Raw genomic sequence first — 7,500 nt, forward strand, 5'->3', positions numbered from 1 at the left:
TCCGAAGGTCAGAAGTCGGAGCAGAAGTGCTTCCACTCACAAAGGCGACACACATGCCCGCGTTTCCATCGGCGACCCGCGATGCCGCTGTTCTCTGGACACAATGACAAAGGGCTCGGGTCAATGCTTTTTCACTTTAGACACCCACTGAGGCTTTCTTGGGCCCGAATTGGCACACAGCACTTTCGAACGGAGGCTTTATACCTGAGTAAAATCAATAGAACCGAATGTGAAAGGTTCTCGTACGCCTCCGTGTCATACTGTAAGCTTTCCTTTCATCCGGATGCTTAGCTCTAAATAGTCTCTAAGCGAATTTCCAGGAAGAAAACACGCAAATCGTTGCGCTTTACAGCTAAACTCCTGTTACGTCGGACGTTCTAAAGAGGCCGCGGCGAGATGACGTCATCGTGGAGGAAACGCTCGTTTTAACGAGTTACCGTCGCGTCATCGAGGAAACGTAGACAGGAAAAAGACGTCGCAACGTTGCGGTAGCTAGCAGCGAGACGTAAGAGAAATATGATCTGATACGTAGCGCGTAGTAGCTAGCTAGACATCTAATTAGTCTTTAACATAGCTTTACAACACAGTCCTTTGCGACTCAAACGCGGGATACAGTGTTGGCTGTGGTAGCTAATCGTTTAATTAGTCATTAGTGTGGCAAATCCTGATAAATAAACGTAGCCGTTTTTCGTATCTAATTATATCGTGTAAATCGAGGAAACGTGTAGCTAGCTAGCTAGCTACTCGAACGGCGTGCCGGATAATAAATATATTCATGATTTGGGAATCTTGAAAACACTTGCTATGTCTGGATTTATATCCAAAAATCTTCGTCTATCACCGTTTATCGTGAAGTTCATACAGAAGGGAACAATTCTGACAGATTTAGCTGGTTCTTTAATAAAATTCCCCAAAAAAATAAAAAGAAAACCTGATTGAAAGTAATCATATTTATGCCCCGAAAAAAGAAATACAGCGGAACAGAAAATGTGCCTCGGCCTCGGCGGAATCTGATTATCATAAGCGGCGGCTGCTAACAAATCATCAGTATTACGGAGGCGTCGCAGTTGATTTGGACATGTAATGGAAGGGGCGCTTTTAATTCCGCTCGTGGCACGTGTGTGTTTCTTCGCGGGTCAGAAGGCTGGCGGATTGGTGTGAATTTATTCACGGCTTTAACAGCGTCTCCTCTCTGGGAATTATCTGTTAAAGTGTGCCTTTTAAATGCCGCGTGTGGCTTTTGCATGTATTCATTTGCTCGTGCATATTCATGAGCGACGCGGCCCGGCGTTCGCACCACGGATCGCGTGATGTCACGCTCAGTTTAACGTCGATAAGAAAAGCTACTAGCCAACAAAGTGTACTAATACAGCTGCTGTTTAATACTGACCATACGTGCGTAATCAATTATTCGGTGTATTTTAGGATTAGATACCTAGCTTGCGATATGTTCAGAGAAAGAACGTTTAAGCTACTTTTTTTTTTTTTTTTTTTTTTTAAATTTAAGCTCCAAGGTTGTGCAGCGATGTTTAGAGGAAGTAGGGACTTCCAGATTTACTGAAAACAGGAACTCAAAGATGAAAGGCAATACTGGAGACATCAGACATTGCACAATAGACCCGGTCTGTTTAGTTTGTCACAAGGAATTTGCATTAAATTGAGAAACTTTCGTCCTGATACAAGAACATGAAGGCCAACTGCCAGCCAATCAGAAAAGAGAAGACTGTTGTTGTTGGGTTTTTTTTTTTTTGTGGTCTAGTGATCTCAGGCACTAACGAAAACATTTTTTCGCTCTAGCTGCGTTTCTACAGAAATTACCCAGAACATTTAGTCCTAGGGACTTTTTTCACGGGACCGTTTGATTACTCCAGACCTTTGTTGTCTGCGTTTCCATAGCGGTTTAAAGTACGGCGAAGGTTAGGCAGATTAGTCCAGTGACGTATGACTAAGTGCGACAAGCCCTCGGCGAGGACACGAAGTCTCAAAGTATGCTACAATCAAACTGATTATTGACACAAAGTAATCAACATGTTCAGCGCCCAGGTCCCACCTCCCAAACTTCCTGAACTTCGAAAAAGTACCACCTCGCAAGTAGGGTCTTTCCGAGGCGGAAATATTTTACCCTGAACTTAATTTAGACCCCGGTCCCTGCGGTGTAAAACTCATTGAGTACCTCCCAAAGTCCCTAGTTCCTGGACAAAGCTCCTGCGGCGGAAACTCTTTGTAGGTCCTCACTAAACAAGGAAACCTGAACGTGTGTAACGTTGCTGCTTATTATTAGCAAAAAATATTTCTGTGGTCTTAAGTAAAAATTTTAAGTAATAAAAGGTGTGTTTAGTTCAGGTCCTCACAATGATAGAAAAACATGACAAAGTGTGTTACTTTGATGTTTATTATTAGTACCTTTTTAGAGGTTAGGGTCAGCAATTTGTTTACAAGTAGCATAGCATGACACATAGGCTACGTCCGTGTTAATCCGGACAGATCTGGAAACTGCATTTTTGTTTTAAAGCAACATTTTTCCCTCTGTGGAAAAATACCAAAAAAATCAACAGCCGAATGGGTCACATGACTGCGTCACGTGAATAGCTACGTTTTCTCAGTTCACGCTACAAAGCGAAAACGCTGCTTTCGGGGGAAAAAAAAAAAAAAAAAGCGCTCCATTTTCGCTGGACGGAAAAACGCCGTCTCGGTGCGGACGTAGAGGAAAAGATGCGTTTTCGATTTGATCCAGATTAACGCCAAAGCCGATCGAAAAGATTTTATGGAACCTATATGACGCAATATATAAGTACAACAAGTGTGTTTTTCTTTCATTCTTTTCAGCTCCCCATAAACACAACGATAGACAAACCTGAAAAAGCGTGACTTTTTTTTTTTACAATCTTTATTAGAAGAAAATGTTGTTTATTCCAACAAAATTTAGATTAGGTTTAGTCTTTGTTTTACACTGAGAAAGGTTTAAGCTAATACAAATGTGTTTATCATTTGTTCAGGTTCCCACAGTGATTGAAAAACCTGAAAAGGTGTGTTTTTTGATTGAAAAACATTTGTTTCTCCTTTTTTCCATAAGTTAACGTTTGCCGTACATGTCGCAGCACGTGATTTAGGTAGAGCGACATCATATACGCTGGGAGACCTCGCGGTGATTGAAAGTAATACTAAAGTAATGTGTGTGCTCTCTTCAGGTCCCCACGATGCCTGAAAACGTCTGACTGAAAAAGTGTGGCTTTCTTTACCATTGTAAGTAAAATTCATTTATTTTAATTCATATAAACTTTATTTTGTTGGTCCTTTCAGCGATTGGGATCAGGGTTAGCGATGCTTTACGCGGAGGTTAGCGTCATGTGATCTAGCGGGAGGAATACGTAAAGTTGTAAAGTAACACGAATGTGTTTGTTCTCTTCGGGTCCCCTCTTCAGCATTAGGTCCTCACTAGGAAAAAAGTCTTTTGTGTACATAAAGGTAGTAATAATTCAAGTGTAAGCGTGTGTGTGTGTGTGTGTGTGTGTGTGTGTGTGTGTGTGTGTGTGTGTGTGTAAAAAAGTTGAACTCAAGGACACAAACCATGTGCAGGTGTTTTTTAAATTCTAGCTCCCCAACCCCCCTCCATATCCCCGCTCTGACCTGACGTCTGTTTGGATTTGAAATGATAGAGTGTGTGTGTGTGTGTGTGTGTGTGTGTGTGTGTGTGTGTGTGTGTGTGTGTGTTTCCTCATAAGCCGTGGTTTTGGACGGTCTGCTGTTTTTATTTAGGAAATTCCACGTTAAGGCTAATAGAAAATGTGCCATTTATGTCTTTAAATCCCTCAGTGTGTGTGTGTGTCTGTGTGTGTGTGTGTGTGTGTGTGTGTGTGTGTGTGTGTGTGTGTGTGTGTGTGTGTATTTTCCTCTCAGTCATACAGCAGTAAAGTGATACTAGAAAATGTGTGTATGCACTGTGATTTTCCAAAGCCACTGAGTCTTTTTTTTTTTTCTGTGTGGATGGAGAGTTCAAACTGAGAAGCCTGAAATCACACACACACACACACACACACACACACACACACACACACACACACACACACACACACACATCCCTGGGTTGAGGTTAAATCATTTGTTCGGCTAATTTCGAACACCATCATGCCTCACCACTAAAACTAGCTAGCTTGCTAGCAACACAATACAATATCTAATACAATATCTAACTTCGACTAGCTTACTAGCTAACTTCGCTATGCGCACTGCTATGTTTCGGTAGCTGGCTAGCTTAGCCTAGCGCTGCTGATCGATTATTTTGTATAATTAAATCAGTAGCTCGTGCTAAGCGAAAAAATTTGTTCTTAAGATTTTTTTTTTTTAATGTCACATGATCGAATTTGCGATTAGCTGAACAAATTAGCGTTAGCCTGCAAAAAAAAAAAAAACAGGCTTGGTGTAAACACAGAAGTATACTGAGGGGTTAAACTGCAAAATTTTAACACACACACACACACACACACACGCGCGGTGTGTCTGATTACGGTCTGAATCGAGTTTGCAGTTTATTCAATAAAAGTAATTGGATCTGAGACATTAGAGTTCATTTCACTAGCTATGTTGCTTCATTGCTGTTAGCATGGACACTGTGTGTGTGTGTGTGTGTGTGTGTGTGTGTGTGTGTGTGTGTGTGTGTGTGTGTGTGTAGCTGGCTTACTTGTCCAGTCCTACGTGGCAGTGCTGTGGCAGTCACACTCTTCATTTTAATGTCATTAAGTCTGAACTTGAAGTCTCCACACACACACACACACACACACACACACACACACACGTACACACTCTCTCTCTCTCTCTCTCTGTATTTCCATAGCTAACCTTAAGAAAAACAGATCATCTTTGGAACACTCTTTAACCGCCGCCATATTATATACTTGACGTTTGTTTATCCACCCGCTGCTCGCTAGCTAACATTTAGCTAACCCGAACTAGCGACAGATATTTTTCTGCTGAGCTACGCCGCTAGCTTCCAAGCTAGAAAGTCAGCTGCATAATCTATCTACGTCGCAATATGCTCACGAGTGAGTTTTTACCACAGAATCACACTATTTCTGTTAGCTACGACACAAACAGCTCAGGTTTCCTCATTTCCTCAGTGCAGGCTAGTTTTTTCCGCCGTGTTTATCTGAATCTTCTGTGAGCAAAACTCATCTAAAATTCATCTACAAAAAGAAGAAGAAGAAGAAGAGGAAGAAGAAGAAAATGCCTGGGGCACTTCACTCTGATTGGAGCACAAGTCAATTCATTTCAGCTCAATAGAGCTTTATTAGCATGAATGGTGCATCGCTGCTAATTAGCACTTAGCATAAATACAATAATAAACAGACGCTAATCATAGTCAGAAGCAAAGACAGATTGAAAAACGTTACTCATGAGCTCCCCAGTCTCCGAGCAGGCGTATTGTATTGTCATTAAGTCTGCGGGTCTTGAGTGTGTGTGTGTGTGTGTGTGTGTGTGTGTGTGTGTGTGTGTGTGGTAATTTAATCTACACGGGCTGAATCATCAGCCAAGAGAGGGGGAGAGCAAGAAACACTGGCTTTCTACTGATGCATGTATGTGAGCACCTGTGTGTGTGTGTGTGTGTGTGTGTGTGTGTGTGTGTGTGTGTGTGTGTAAAAGAGTGAGTGAGAGAGAGAGAGATTGAGACAATTGAAATGAAACAGAGAAAAGAGACTCACAGTGCTCATCTCTTGAAGTAGAACATTAACCTGATTGGAGGACGACCGCTCTCTCTCTGTCTGTCTCTCTTTCTGTCTCACTCTCTCTCTCTCTCTCGCTGTCTTTCTCACTCTCTCTCTGTCTTGCTCTCTCTCTCTCTCTCTCTCTCTCTCTTTCTGTCTTGCTCTCTCTTGATCAACCAGTTTGACCTTCTGATGTGTGTGTGTGTGTGTGTATGAGAGAGAGAGAGAGAGAGAGAGAGAGAGAGAGAGAGAGAGAGAGAGACAGCCCCACAAGAAGCCAAGAACCTTTAATGTCAGAAAACAGAAAAGACCTTCCCAGGCAGAGCAAATGAGCTAGCATGATAACGCTGACAGAAACGCTAAATAATTTTAGGGTGGAAAAGACGAAAACAAGAAGAAGAACTTTAAGGTACGTCCTAATCCTCTAGCATAACTGTAGTCTAAACCTAATGCCCTAATGTTAGTGTATTTACGGTAGCCCTGCTACTCCAGCGATTACGGTGGTTTGTCGTCCATGTAAAACATAGCTAGCTCGGCACTAACTAGCTATACACTAGCAGCAAGCGTACAAACAAAAGAAATAAATTCATGAACTACGAGGTTTCAGTGTTAAACATAGCTACGTAAAGGTGTAGTCAGCCATTTTGGTAGTCATTAGCTTCCAAAACCTGGCTTTTATAAAAATACATTTTAATGCAGCCCCTCCTTCAGCCACGCCCCCAAAACAATGTAAAACGCCTAAACGTTAGCATAAATGGCCGAAATTTCTTAACTGGTCAGGCTTCAATGTTCCTATATCATCCTCGAGCACCTCCGGTGAGGTTGTCATGACGTTCCTCGCAAAGTGTTCCCGCTTAGATTGGATTCACACGTATGATCGGACGTACGATTTCCGTTCCGATCTAGCCGTGAACAAAATCGCACAGCGTCGCGAGTCGAGATCGACGATCTTCCGGTGCAATGCGGTAGAAGTGATGGCTAAACGTGAAAGAAATATGCTCGCGTCGGGGGGGAAAATTGTGTTCACGCTGGCCTGTTTTATTTATTTTTTGATTGTTTGTTTTTTTTTGCACGAGTACGGATCACGCCGTTTGTCGACGTTAGCAGAACGCAGTAATTCGACACGCGGGTTAAAAAACAAACAAACATATAGTAGCCACGTTTTACTAATTCGCTATATTGTGTTAGGTTAATCGTAGCCACGCTTTACTAATTCATCCCCTTTAATGAGTTCGAGGTTAATGAATTCGAGGGAACGAATGAATCAAACGTGGCCACGATTGACCGAATGAATAAAACATGCCCACGTGTTATTAATTAATGAAGTCATGCGCACGGATTCTTCATCCGTGGCGACGATAATATTGTTTCACCCAGAAAACTTGCCCGATTTGAAGTTCTTGCTAGCTTGGAATTTCTTGAGCCACAAAACATCATTTGTTTTCTTAAAGCATCCGGCGTTAATATATATACACCGCACCTTTAAACCTAATTTAAACGCTACATAGTGACAGCATGAGACGGAGGCGAAGCGAGACGATTCGAGAGGAGAGAAACGACTAAAAGAAAAAGCGAGTGTTTTTTTTTTTTTTTTGGCGGCGGAGACGAGAACAGATGGAAAGAGACGACGAGGAAAGAGGAGAGGAGGAGCGGCGTGCCGAAGTCGGGCAAAGATTACAGACGCTCAAGGAAACTCTGGAGGAGAAGGAAGGATTTCTGTCAGGAATTGGTTTCCTTAGAGGACGAGTAGGAGACAGCAGGAGGCCTGTGTTCCAATTGGAAGGTGGCTCCCTAGGTGGTA

At 42.4% G+C, this 7,500-nt stretch overlaps 1 protein-coding gene across 3 annotated transcripts in view; it reads left to right on the plus strand.

The window, feature by feature from the left end:
- Window positions 1-7,500, plus strand: part of sema4c (sema domain, immunoglobulin domain (Ig), transmembrane domain (TM) and short cytoplasmic domain, (semaphorin) 4C) — an 82,444-nt gene that overhangs the window by 21,966 nt on the left and 52,978 nt on the right. For 2 of the 3 annotated variants that reach the window (XM_053674327.1, XM_053674329.1), the window contains exon 2: window positions 3,189-3,243. The exons of the other annotated variant lie outside the window; for it this stretch is intronic. The gene's annotated coding sequence lies outside the window, so the exon portion shown is untranslated. The remainder of the gene's footprint in view (window positions 1-3,188; window positions 3,244-7,500) is intronic. 3 annotated transcript variants of the gene reach the window in all.

The sequence above is a fragment of the Ictalurus punctatus genome, chromosome 22 (genome assembly GCF_001660625.3).
Source record: "Ictalurus punctatus breed USDA103 chromosome 22, Coco_2.0, whole genome shotgun sequence".
Taxonomy (NCBI): domain Eukaryota; kingdom Metazoa; phylum Chordata; class Actinopteri; order Siluriformes; family Ictaluridae; genus Ictalurus; species Ictalurus punctatus.